General features: G+C 44.2%; 1 protein-coding gene across 6 annotated transcripts in view; it reads right to left on the minus strand.

Moving 5' to 3' along the window:
• The window catches only part of sema5ba (sema domain, seven thrombospondin repeats (type 1 and type 1-like), transmembrane domain (TM) and short cytoplasmic domain, (semaphorin) 5Ba), a 278,351-nt gene that overhangs the window by 238,953 nt on the left and 24,754 nt on the right, over positions 1-14,644 (minus strand). The window lies entirely within an intron of this gene.

The following is a 14,644-nucleotide window of genomic DNA, read 5'->3' on the forward strand; positions in this document are numbered from 1 at the left end:
TGACACACTAACAGCAGTTTAGCACACAGCCGACAGCAGCCACAGACTTTATTTATTTACTGTTATAAAACTCTGTAACACAGAATTTAAAATAAAACTGTTTTATAAGATTCATCTATAATTCAGTCGGAGCAAACAATGCCACACAGTACTGAAATAAGGGGAGCATGACCATGAAAGCAGACAGACATCAGAGGGAGGAGACACAAAAGACCTGCAGCATGTTGGAGGTTCCTTTTAAACTCGTCGCTGCTGTGTGTGCAGCCCTGGCGGTGCAGACGTGCTGTGTGTCTGCGTGTACATTATGTGTGAGTGTGTTTACTCCCCTGGACCAGGTGTTTGCTGTGGGATAAAGCCTTTCCAACAGAGTCTTCATGTGGTCCCGGGGCTGTTGATTAGTCTGCTGCTGTTGTGGTTACACCACCGAGTGTTTGTATTTGATGGAACATTTTATATGTGTGTATCCACGAGTGCTTTGGGTCTCTCCACTCCTCTGTCTCTGTGTCCTTGAGTGTTTGTTTGTGGGAAAGGCGGCTCTTCACGTGCACGGTCTGTAAGTGAACTTGGTCATTCCAATTACAGTGTGTTGTGTTGGTGCAGGGTGAAGTGCGTGGCGGGGGGACTGAATTGTCTGCAGGCAGCCAGCAGCGCCGACCTCAGCTTCAAACCAACATTATACTCATCGAGCTGAATATTGATCCACACGCCCAGATTGTGCGGCAGCCAAACGGCCGCGCCGGCCATGCCAAGCCGGCAGAACCTGAGACCTGGATCCATTTTACAGCACTTGACACAAACATGAAGAACACCAGACTCGCTGTTGTGTTCAAATGATGGATCCTTTTAGGAAGCTGCTGAAGTGTCACATTTGGTTTAAACACTAAAAACATCAGGTTCTTTGTGAATGTGTTGCATTAATTAGTGCAGCTCGTCCTGTCTCTGTGCTTTACCCCTCATTAGCTAAAACAACAGCAAACATGGCGGCACTCTGGAGCGTGGTCTGAAAGAGTGACTGCATTTATGCCCATGTTCTGCTTTACATTCAAACAGCATCTTCTCTCGTGCACATTTCCATAATGGCACAGTCAGGCTTGGTCATGAACTGTAGATAAATAAAAAACAAACTACAAGTGAACATAAATGGAACAGGGCCTTCCAAATGTTTAGAAGAGTCTAATCCCCACACTTGCTGGAGGAAAATTAATCCTTCCTTTGCATTTCTCTATTTGATTATACACCAACAACAAAGACACAACAGCCATTACACAGGATAACTGAGGCTGGGTTCAGATAGCACGGATCATTTTGGATTTATATGACAAAACTTCACAGCTTAGTGGATACAGCAGGCGTCCCATAAACGAAGGCAATGTCCTTGCTGCAGCAGCCGCAGGTTTGATTGCAGCCTGCGGCCTTTTGCAGCATGTCATCCCCTCTGTCTCCCCCTTTCACACTCTTACTGTCCAAAAAAGGCAAAAACACTTCACAGTTCTGCTCTGAGGATTGATCTTTAAAGGTGACCTAATGAGCCGTTCCATACATTTGGTCTTATAAAAGGTTACCGTGAAGGATGTTCCTATTAAACGTTGTCAGAGTTTCAAATAATGATGTAAATGTGTATAGCTATATGCTAACATCAGTGTGTCCCCGTGACACCACCAAGCGTCATTACACAATAATGGCGACCGGCCACGTGTCATGCTGATGTGAGAGGACGGCTTTTTCTGTTAGTATCTGACCCTGGAGGTCACTGACCAAGCACCAGAGTTCGACGACTTTGGAGTGAGACCATGTTGGTTACTGTCTGAAAGTACACTGCTAACATACATGTAGCTACAAGCTAACGACAGGGAGACGATTCATTTTCATATTCCTGCTGGAACATGTCCACTTGTGTTGAGAAGCTTTTACTGGTGATCGCGGTAAAAGTGCTGCAGGGTTGATGCTTGTCTGTAGGTCAGCCCACAAGTTAACGCCACCCTGGTTCCCTCAGTAACAGCCAATGGGATTTTTTCTAATGGATTTTGGAAAATAAGCTCGGAGGCAAACAAAAGATTGACCCTCGTTCATCTTGATCAGCGAGATAATCTTCACAAATGACACCCTTTTCAGATTTTTAAAGCGTAAATGCAATCGTCAGAGATAACAAGCTAACGTTAGGCTATAAACAAACTATACTACGGTCACATGACTTCAACATCACCACCACAGTGAGGACTTAAAGCCCAGGGTGACGTTATGTAGTCTCATTTAGACACTTAAGACACATACAAGCTTCAAAATTCATGTATTTAATGTGATAGAACAAGACGAAATATTAAAGCATGTAAACTTAAAATGATTTACAACTTTTCTTACAAAACAACGTTAACTTAAATTCCCCTGTTGGTGAAGGGTTAATACAGGCCAACTGTCAAGTACTGATTCAAACAAATCTCTTTCCAAATCTTTTATCTCTCCTCAGTTTTTTTTTAATTAGCAGTAAGCATAAAACAGGTAACATTGACTGTCACATTTACGTGTGGACCATGTTTCATACAGATTCAGTAAGCTACACGTGTTATTTGAATATGTCAGTTGCAGGTTTAATCAACATTTAATATCTTGTGCTGCTCATCTCACTCTCAGGACGTAGCTACAGGTCGCGTACATCAACGGAGCTATCGCTAAAATCTTCTTCTGTCTTTTCACCCCATAAAATGTGATCAATAATGTCAAATGAATATTTAATTTTTCGTTATTTTTAACTTTAAATGCGAGCAAATGTTCAAAGCAGAACCTAATTCAATTCAATACTGGATTCATTCAAACCTTTTCCAACCCCAGCCCTGATCCTAACAGACATTAATGCAGGATTTATAAGAAGTTGGATTCAATAAAAAATCCGATAGCGGACACAGACTGAACCACACCTCTCAGATCCCAGTAGGTGAACCCATGAACCAGGTCAGTGCACACAGACGCACAGTATTCATCCCAGTCAGAGTCAGCTGCTCCACAATAAACAGCATGTACTCCTCATCTCTAATCCTGAAACTTCCTAAAGAAGCCTTGTGAGAATATCCCCAGCACTCCAACCCTCCGTCCCTCATTATCCCAAACACTTGATTTCCGCTTCCCCTCTCACTTTTCTTCTACCTCACATCTCGACAGAGAAAAACTCTGACAGTAGCTGCATCATTAAAACATGCAGCGATGCGATCCAGCTAAATCCCCTGACTTTGTGGGTGGAGAGCAGCTGCACTCAAAAACACAGAAAGACAGAACTGATTCTTTCATGGCGTCCTGAAGTGGTTACTTGTCTCTGAGGAGGCCCGACCGTATGTGGCATTGAAAGAGATGAAAACTATTCGCACCTGCTGTTCACATGCATATTTCCTCCAACCGCCACTGGACTCTGAGGCGCAGGGCCCTGAGGATAAGGAGCGCAAGGACTGGGTGAGGAATTATTCATTATACCAAAAGACACCTGCTTCCAGAGGGAGGGGGAGAAAAGGATAACTCTCCATCTTTTCCCTGTTGGTCAGACAACACCGAGGGAAGAAGTGAGCTGAGCAGTAAGTATCACCCCGACGGAGGAAGAAAGAAAGAGAGTGGGCGATGAGGAGGAGGAAACAAGAGGGATGAGAGGGGAAGAGCGCATTGCAGCACCACACAAATCCAGAGAAAAACGCACCTTCGGGGAGAGCTCGTCTGCAGAAGTCCAACACTGAGCTACAACTAAATTCTACTTCCTGGGCTGTACGCAGCTGCATCAAAGCAAATTCAAACAGAAGGGAATCAGCTGTATTATGGCAATCAGTAGCCTTTTCAGCTGCTCAGGCTGCAGAGCTCATATGCTTTTATACCCTCCACTGTGTAAATTACCAGTAGAAAATTGAGTGAAATGTTCCCATCAGCCTAATGTATTATGTGCATTAAGCTAACACAGCTTTCAGCGGCCCAAACTCCTCTGTGACACACTGACTCTCCCCACATGGACACATATGGAGAGTCAGAAATAACCCTGCCATGAACCAAAACATGAGGTGAGATGGTCAGCTGAGCCGCCACAAGAAAATGATGGTATTGTAAAGGGATGCACGACTTCATCGGCTGATATTCGCTCCTCTTTTAAAAGAAATATCTGAATTAGCCAACATGCCGATTTCTGCATCTGTGACCAGTGAACATATATAGAAAACATGAGGTAAATGATACGACACATGTAACAAAACTATGTATCTGAGTAAGTATGTATGATGAATATACAGGACAGAAATTAAACCAGATAAAGAAACGATAAAATTAATAAGTGTAACCCTTTAACAGTCATCTCGTACTGCCTTAATTACCATCAGAGCAACGAAGCACAAAAGATAACTCCAGCATGTTTGTAAATGACCATGAGAGGACCATTAACCACAGATAACGTGTCTTAAGTGCTGATGATTCGGTTACTAACTTGTGGTGCAAAATGGCTTTAAATACACATTCACCAGCCACTTTATTAGGTACACCTTGCTAGTACCAGGTTGGATCCCTTTTTAATTCTTGGTGTCACAGATTCAACGAGGTGCTGGAAACATTCCTCAGAGATGTTGGTCCATATTGGCATGATGACATCACACAGTTGATCCAAAGGTGCTCTATTGGACTGAGATCTGGTGACTGTGGAGGCCATTGGAGTACAGTGAAGTCATTGTCATGTTTGAGATGATGTGAGCTTTGTGACATGGTGCGTTATCCTGCTGGAAGTAGCCATCAGAAGATGGGTACACTGTGGTCATAAAGGGATGGACACGCTCAGCAACAATACTCAGGTAGGCTGTGGTGTTTAAACCATGCTCAGTTGGTACTAAGAAAATCTCCCCCACACCATTACACCACCAGCAGCAGCAGCCTGAAGCGTTGATACAAGGCAGGATGGATCCATGCTTCCATCTGAATGTGGTTTTTCCAATCTTCTATTGTCCAGTTTTGGTGAATTGTAGCCTCAGTTTCCTGTTGTTAGCTGACAGGAGTGGCACCTGGTGTGGTCTTCTGCTGCTGTAGCCCATCTGCTTCAAGGTTGGACAAGGTGTTGTTGCTTCAGAGATGCTCTTCAGCACACCTTGGTTGGAACCAGTGCTTATTTGACTTCCTGTTGCCTTTCTATCATCTTGAACCAGTCTGGCCATTCTCCTCTGACCTCTGGCATCAACAAGGCATTTTGGCTCACTGGATATTTGCTCTTTTTGGGACCATCCTCTGTAAACCCTAGAGATGGTTGTGCTGAAAATCCCAGTAAATACTCAGAGCAGCCCGTCTGATTAGCTGATTAGATGTTGTATAGGTGTACCTAATAAATTGGCCGGTGAGTGTAGCATGAAATGCTGATACCGCTGTGTGAAGATAATATTCAGTATCACCACGAAGAAACCACACACCTTAATAATTTTGTAATTTCAGTGTTTTAACAAACTGTTAAGAATAAAGATGTGTTTCCGTTACAGTCGGTAACTTACGTCACCATCTTGACCACGGTAAATCCAGAACCAGCTGCCTCATGACGTCATTCACAGAAAAAAAGTTTTAATCCAAAAGCCGGTGCCAAAAACTACAAAGTTCAAATATAAGTTCCTCAGTGGTGTGTTGTCCTCCTATGATGAACCATTATCCTCTGATGAACCATTATCCTCTCTTCATCCGCCAACAGAGGTAAACTCAACTGCGAAGCTAGCTAACCGCTAACAGCTAGCGAGCTAACGTCGACGCTAGCTAACAGCTGCTAACGTAGCTAGCTAGATGCTAGCGGCCAAACCGTTTTTACAGTCACTGAACAAAAGCCCCACTCTCTGTATATTCACAGTCACTTCTTATCGACTCATGATTCAGTGTTTTTCCCTGCTAACTGTTAGCTGCTCTGCTACATGCTAACGTCTCTCCAGGGTTGCCAGGTCTGACCCTTTTCTTCTTCTACGCACCCGTGACAGGCTGACAGCTCAACAAGGTAATTACCGCCCAGTCAACTTGACCTCTACTAAGTAAACTCTGCTTTACAAATGTATTAAGCCACCACAGAGTAAAACACTCTTAGAAAACAGAAGGCTGTGAAATATTATTTTCCTCATGGCTTCTCAAATTTTAAAGGAATCGCTCTTTAGCATATTTATCATTGTGTACCCCGCTGTGTCTACTGTGTGTACTGCCCCCTTGTGGCGCTCCCATAGAAGAGCAACAGGCAAAGACCTCCTGATGGAATGAGACTTCTTCTTAATCCTCCATTATAATGTGGTGCCAGCTAGATGTTTCTAAGTGTTGTTGTGCCTACCTCCTCTGCCTTAATCAAAATATTATATATCCACATATGTGCAGCTCTCTGTGTCAGATGATGGTGTCATCCAGGCCTCAGCCGCCCCTGAGCTGAGCTCAGTCAGGTTTCCATCCAGACTGCGGGGCCACTGGCCCTCAGCCTGTTTGTGGGTGCACTTTATTCAATTATGTTCATAATGTAGCGTTGGGTATTTGTATTTATTATGTTGTATCTTTGTACATAGATGATTGTCTGCTTTTATGTGGTACACTATGGAGCTTTTTCTGTGTCCTTGATAAAGTCATAACTATCATTATTATTATAAATCTGATGAAATAACAGTACTACACAATGCAAACACAAACACATGGTCTTAATCCAGGTATCACATCAGTAGGCCTACATAAAGTCATAAAAATAAAATCAAACTAAGGTACAAGCACACAGATAAAGAGCTATATTCAGTCAGAGGATACTGGGAATAAAGCTGCACATTTTTCCATGATATATGGATATATTGGTGTCGGTTATCGGCCAAAATAGTTAATCCAATATTGTGCATCCCCAGTATTGTATATTTCTGCAAACCACAGATAGATTACATGTGTACATTTTCTACCTATCATATCAATGTTTCTAAATTGACTTAATGTACTGTACAAGTTGAGTTTGTCTGGACGGCACTTTGTCATGACGCCCACTGAGCTGCAGACCACTGTTCAGACCAACAAGTAACAAAACTGGTTGTTTTTTAGTGACCTATCGCTGTGTTACCTGTCGGGGTAGTGACATGAAAAGTGGTTGTGTTTTTGTGTCTCAGTCTAACCACACGTTCACCACAGCGTTGTAGAAGCTTGATGTGTCCATAAATTTCCTACCTAACATACAAATCTAACATGTTTTGCAAAAACCTACAGTGCAAACATTTATCCTGGTGCCTGGGTTGAGGCGGTCTGACCTTTAAAACCTAATGGTTTTAATAACACACAAAACATCTACACCACACGCTCAAAGGTATATATACATTACACCAGTGTGTGATAGCTGAACACCTCAGTCCCAAACCATGGCCAATAATCCGGTTTAAACTCGGATGGTTTCAGGCTTTCCACCAGATTTGAAACCTGGCTGCAGGGATTTGCTTCCATTCAGCCACAAGAGCATTAGTGAGGTCCAACACTGATGTTGGGCTTATCAGGCTCGCAGTTAGAGTCCCACTTCATCCCAGAGGTGTTTGGTGTTCAGGTCAGGGCTCTGAGCAGGACTGAGTGTGTGTTCTGGGGCTTTGAAGCAGTTCAGGGTCTTCCCCCAAAGTTGGAAGCACATCGTTGTCCATAGTATCATGAAACATGATCTCAGAGATGCATGAAATGACCACGACCTCTAAACATCTCATTGTGTAGTGGTGGCACATAATGTGTTCAATTACTTGGTGGTGGCACAGTTGGGTTTAGGCACCAAAGCTACTTGGTTAGGTTTAGAAATACATCATGTTCTTAGTTAGAATAACTGTGTTTTGCATACGGGACGTTAAGTACGTGGTAAAGTAAGGCAAGGATGTAAAGCTGAAAAAGGTCAATGTTGACTTTTAGTTTCACTCGGAACATGACCAGCAGTCTCCTGGGTGAAAGTCCTGTGTTTGTGTGACCCATCCACCACCCAGACATCCTCCCCTCCATGGGCTTCGTCTCTCTTTATTCTTCCTGTGGGGACATGACATTAACCACCGCCCACTGCATGACATCACTGAACCAGTGAATGTGTGTGTCCACCACCACAAAGGATCCTAGTTGAATTTCCACTGACTTTGTTTCCATAATTTTAACACATCACATGCCACCACCACGTCATGCGTCATTAAGAGGTCCTGGTCATTTCCTGTATATCTGTGAGACCTGGTTGCATCACCTGCACGCTGTAGCATTAATGTTTTTCCTTTAGCATGACATTAACGATGAGTCTCGTAACTGCCTGGAGAACACGAGGTCAGGTGCTGGGTGCTACTAGCGTGCCTTTTCTGTGCCAGCTTTCAAGACAGCGGCAGGTTGTGTCTGAGATTGCTAACCAGCACCACATCAAACGCTATTACCTGAAATCCTGAGTGCAGAGCTCAGAGATCTTCTTCCAGGCCACCATATTTATCACAGACTGATATTTACTTACAGCTGTGATTGGTTGGTCCTGTCACATGACATGTGGGCACTCTGCTGCATTCAAAAAGTCAAACTCAGGTTGAACTCAAGTTTATCTCAGGGTGCGGCTCTTGTGCCCTGAACAATAGGTGCTCAGGAACACACACACACTGCGACAGTGTCACTCTGGCGTTTGAGCGCGCCTGCTGCATATCTACATTGAAAACAATGAATCTGAGAGCAAATGAAAATGTGGCGTGTGTACGGGCCTTTCGTACGATCCTCGGTGCGTCAGTATCTGACGTCGAAGGCAACTAACAAAGCAAGGTTATTGTACCAGTTGGGAGCGACACCAGGTGAAAACCTCACAGCTGTAACTTAAACAGCCTGAAGTTGCATTAAATGAGCGTTTTGGTACTAAACTGGCAAAACTACAGTTTCTTCAGTCACACAAACGATGTGGAGTACAAAGACAGAGAAGTGGCACTGTGCTTGGCCGTGACCTTGGTTTATTTCTGGACTCCATTTCAGCTGCTGTGTATCCGAGTACAGCTGCCATCCTGTGCAAAGGACAACACAAAAAAAATCTGTTCTATCTTTCAAGCCCACAGGCCTTGAATATTTCATACTCAACGGATCAATTTTAGGTGTTCCTTTAACTCTTTATGTTCAGGGAGTTAGGCTGAAAACACACTGAGAGAACCTCAAGCACCAGCGGTTACCTCAACTAAACCCTGTACACGCACACTACACCTGCGCAAAAAAAAAAAAAAAAAAAAAAAGCTGACCACCTTATTGTGTCCTAAACCTACACACAATCAGCACACAATCAGTCTGGCACTCATTTCATTTTGGAGTCGACAGCTGGGAGAGTGAAGGATGGATGTGAAAAGAGAGTGGACTGATAGAAAAGGGCTGCGAGTGATTCATCTTCCTGAGCTGGGCTTGGTCAGGTGGACGCAGAAGGGCAGGCCACGTCTGGTTTTAATTAATGGAAATTCCACCTGGAGCCAACGCTAAAAGAGCCAAAAAATTGAGAGAGAGCCGCTCGGTGAAAAGCAGAAAATTTGTAAGAGAAAGACATCAAGCAAGGAATGAAAAGAGAGCCACAGGAGAGGCCCACAATGAGAAGTGTCAGGAATTAAAAAACAGCCTCTGATGACACACAGTAAATAGGACAGGATGAAAGACGGAGATAGATGTTGAAAGTGTGACAAGAAGAAGGGCAGCAGACAGCAAGAATTAGACCATTTAACATGCCAAGAGCCGGGAATCAAGCTCCCAATCCATCTTATAAAGTGCAGGGATGAAGCGGCCATTCATCATTGTGGTGTGAGGGTATAACTTAAGAAAAGAAAGTGGCACATTACAATGCCCCTGTCTTTTATCCAACTCTTCTCCCGGGACGACAGCAAAGAGTTCCTGACTTTCTGAAAGGCAGCGAGGAGATAGAGAGAGCGTTTGATGAAGTAATTCTGTGTTTACTGCCACAGACTCATCCGTCATACGCGCCGTTTGCTTAACAACTCTTGAAATGGGAGTACTTAGCAATTAAGATTGAATTGCAGAACGGAGAGACAGGTTCAAATTATATGTGACGCAGTAAAGGAGGCTATTAATTTGGGTTCAAAGAGAGCATGGCCTGAGGGGGGAATAAAAGGAAGCACTAAAGCGTGTTACACTGTCTGAATGTGTATGTGCACGGGCATCAGCGTGCATGCTCAATCCGAAGGTCTGCCGCCAACTGATCTCCAGCTCACCCGGAAGAAATGTTGGAGCCAACGCTACATGATTAGCTTCCTTCTGACAACACCTTAAATAAACTGCAGGTGCCCTCTGCACAGTGTGCACCAGTCAGCACCAGGCAGTTTGCAAGTGATACATAATTAACTCAGGTTTCATCAGCCGAGCGAAGAAAGACCGCACAACTCTACGACCCAATCAGAGCTGTGATTCAAGCATCAGCCTCTCCACGCAGCACATCAAAGCTCACTGGGAGTCAATCGAGCATGAATGAGGCCTCTCCCATGTTTTCTCCAACCTCAACACCACCTTTTATTCAATTTATGCTTCGCTTCACTCAACAGGAGCCCGCTGAAAAACAATTCTGGGTTCTCGAGACATAAATTCAGCTTCTGTAGCGTAATCTAACCACCTGAAATCTTCCACTCATGTCCAGAAATAAACACAATTTGTTACTGAAACAACAAGATTGGCTCCAAAGATCTGATCGTTTAAACTGTGTCCACTGGGACACCTTGAGTTTTTAATTAAAAACCTAATTTCCAAGGTCAGGAATACAATTTTTTATCAATAGCAACTGGCTGTATCAGTTAATTATAAGTTCAATGCAGGAAGATATTTTTATTCAATTCTTTAAACCAAGATTTCCATGTCAGCAGTTTTATATGAACTTTGCACAAATAAAAAAACATTTAAACATCAAAGTTTTTAGGTCGGTACCAAACAAAGGAATTTCCTTCATCTAAATCAGCGGCTCGAGGGATATCACTCAAACTGACACTTTATTTCAGATATTTTTGGCAAAGCAAATGGAGAGTGACAGGACAGGGGGACAGAGAGGGGATGAGAGGCAAAGACCCACTGATTGGATTCGATCCAGAACTCAGCACGTTCTCCCAGGTGAGTTGTTTGTCGCCAAGACTTAAAGAAACACTTCGCTCTGCAAATGACCATTTGTTTATCAATTACTCACATTGTGTTGCGCTGAATTCGGAAATAAAACTTTGTTTTCGTTGCATTCCTCCACGGTGAACAACGAATCCAAAAACATAAGGTCTTGATGAATGGAAGTCACAGGGGTCCACACAGAACAACAGCAAAGCTACTTTCAACATTCCTTTGTTACAGCGCTTGTGTTTTTCTGAGCGTGTCCCCGTCTGTCTTCCTGCTGGCGTGGGCGTGGCCCCCTCCCTGGCTCCCCTGGTCCCTGGCTCTGCTCATCAAACTCACCTGTTCGCCATCAGCTCATCAACACACAGTATTTCTGCTCCAGTTCTCCGACCACTCACTGCCAGATCGTTGTTAGGCCAAGTGGTGGACAAACCTCACAGCCAGCTAAGACATTCTTAGGGCACGAGTGAACTGGCTGCGTGGCCAAACGTACGCATACATAGTGCTGCGCCTGTGTGTAGACTTGCTGCAGCACGGTCGTTCGTCGACGCAGCCAAAACGCCTGATACTGGTGGTCTCCACTAGGGGCAGACCACAGCACTCAGACACTGAGGTCGCGAAAAGCAAAGAAGGCGGTGACACTGTATTTCTGGATGTAGCAGTCTATACACAAACATGGATACTCTCGATGAAGAGGAGGTTATAATTTTATGTCTTTTAAGCTCTCGGCAGAGGAGAAGGAGATGGTATGTGCGGCCCGACCTCACGTTCACGGTCTCTAGAGGTCTACTTTGCACGAGCGCCTCTAGTGTTCATGTCAATATTGCATTTTGTGCACGCGTCACATTACCTCGCATCAAAGTGAGCGGCCTACGTGCCAAAAGACCACAAAATACGCATGGCAGCCATGATGCGTACGCGCACGTGTTGTCTGCAGCAAGTATACTTCTTGCATTAGTAACTACATTCTTCATGTGTTTTGTTTCCGTGTTCATCACGCATCTGCCATCCAGCTTCACCTGCACTCCACGCCATTCCCCGGTCCATGGACCCCAATCATTCCAGTTCCTTGTGTCATAAACCTTTTCATCGTCCCCATCCTGCGTCCTGCACTTGGGTTTCCCTCGAGTTCATAACGCACTTTACAAACTCTCAAACAACTCATGCAGCATAATCCAAGTCTCATTTCTCCATTTGTTTGCTCCAAGCAGACGGCCCCTTGTGACGGGAAACTGGACAGAAAGTTAACTTTATCTATGGTGTCTTTACAGCCAGACTCCACTGACAAAAACAGTAATTTTACCTCACTGAACACAGGAGCTGCTGGTGCACAGCTGCCTCGGATCAGTTAGTTTGGGTCATTGTGTGACTTTAGTGAATCCGAACTAACCCTTCACAACACTAACGTCACTAACAAGAAGAAACTATCTGATGGAGGCAGCAGTGCACCAGCAGCTCCTGTGTTCAGCAAGGTAAAATTACTGGATTTGTCAATGGAGTCTGGCTGCAAAGAGAGCATAGATAAATTTCACTTACCGTTGAGTTTCCCTTCAGAAAGGGCCGACTGTTTGGGAAATACCGAGATAAATGAGAGATTATTCTGCAGGAGTCGTGTGAGAGTTTGTAAAGTGATGTTCTGATGTAGTTTTGCTGTTCTTAGGTGGATCAATATGACATTAATCAATCAATTACATTCATCAAGACCTTTCTCTATATTTGGATTCTTGCCAGAAAAATAAAGTTTTCTTCATGAATTCAACACAACACGAGGTGAGTAACTGATATACAGGGCAAAGTATTTCTTTAAGTCGCAGCGACAGAGAGCTCACCTGTGAGAGTGTGTTGAGTTCTGGCAGCGGCCCAGGATCGAACCACATCATCATTTTGGGGGTGAAGTGCTCCTTTAACTTGAAGCTCAGCCATTAGTCACAGGCTGATAAAGAGAATACATATTCAGGGCCTTCAAATGAAGACATTATAGAATCCATTGAATTAAGTGCCACTCCAGTAAGTAACTAAACCACAAACAAGTGTGGAGGCAGCGTGATGTGCTCTTAATCTTGATAGATAGACCACAATTAATGCACTGTTATGAATCATTTATAGGACAAACAGTAAGCCTGAAATGGCTTTGACTCAGTCAGCAAGAGAGCCCATAAAACGGCAGCAATTTATAGAGAATGCGGTTGTGTCGACATAAAAAACTCAAAAAGGTACACTAAAGCTGTGCAGCCGGAGCATCCATCACAAAAGATGAGCTCCAGAGTGCACATTTTGCATCAATCCACTCAGCGGTGCTTACAGATACATCTGATTGAGTGGAAAGTAATGCTTTTATCCTCAGCCAGAAAACTCCCCTTTTTGCTCTTGTCAGTTTTGCACATCTTCGATTCTTCTCTCACAGCCTCCGCTTTACAGCCTGGCCTCTGAAAGCGTCCACCTGTGGTGCATGTGACTGGCACGCTCGGAGGGAAAACAGAGCAGTGGCGTTGGAGGGAGAGGAGGATGGCTTGAGGTGGCTTAAGTCTTTTAGTCTTCGTCACATTCCTGTGCCAGCCAGCTGTCTGGACGTCCCTGGAGGCCACGGCCACCACACTAGATCACAGGGAGTGTCTCACACACACACACACACACACTGGTGTACAGTAGCACAGAGCACTGGAGCTGTCCTCTGTCCTCCCTATCAAATGGCTGTTGTCAGCAGAGGCAGGGCCACTGTGCTGGATCCACGCCAGGTCATTTCATTTCAGAATATTTCATGGCAGCGAGGTCGTTGTGCTGCATCAGAGAGTTCAGCAGCCTCAGTCATCACAAATGCTTTTTAATGCTGATCTAAAGCTACAAATTATGGAACCAGATCTGCTTACTGACTCATTGTTTCTGCCTAATGCACAGCAGGAGGATGGTTTCATTACAACAACAGGTTATCTTCTGTATCTTTATCAAATGTAACCTCAGTGACATCATGACATCATGACGCCTCGCCGCGTGCTTCTGCTCAAACAAGCTCAGAGACCAAACACTCAGGAGTCAGACCTCAGTTTGAAACTTTTCAGAGGATGAATTGAGCACCACATGAACTGGCAACAGATGAAATACTCACCAGCTAAACACAAGTTTAATATTCACTCACGTTCCACTTTATTAGGTACACCTGCTCAACTCCTCATTAAAAGAAAACTTCACCTGCAACATGACCGTTTATTCATCAGTTACTCGCTGCATGTTGTTTTATTCCTGCATGTCTCCACAGTGCACACATCATCATCATCATCATCATTACTGCAGAGGCAGTGAATTAAACAGAATTTTTAACTAAATCAAAACATCAGTTGACAAACTCTCACACAACTCGTGCAGAACAATCCAAGTCTCATTTATGCAGTCATATGATCAGCACAGACAGCCCTTTCTGATGAGGATATGAACTGAAAGTGAAGCTTATCTCTGGTCTTTTTAAAACCAGTCTCCACTGACATTTTACCTCTCTGAAGACGGGAGCTGCTGGTCTCCCGCCGCCGTCATCAGTTCAGTGTAAACGTGCAGCAGGCACACTCAAACACAAGAGCAACGCTGTCGCATGTGTTCCTGAGCACCTAGTTTG

Source organism: Epinephelus lanceolatus, chromosome 14 (genome assembly GCF_041903045.1).
Source record: "Epinephelus lanceolatus isolate andai-2023 chromosome 14, ASM4190304v1, whole genome shotgun sequence".
Lineage (NCBI taxonomy): Eukaryota > Metazoa > Chordata > Actinopteri > Perciformes > Serranidae > Epinephelus > Epinephelus lanceolatus.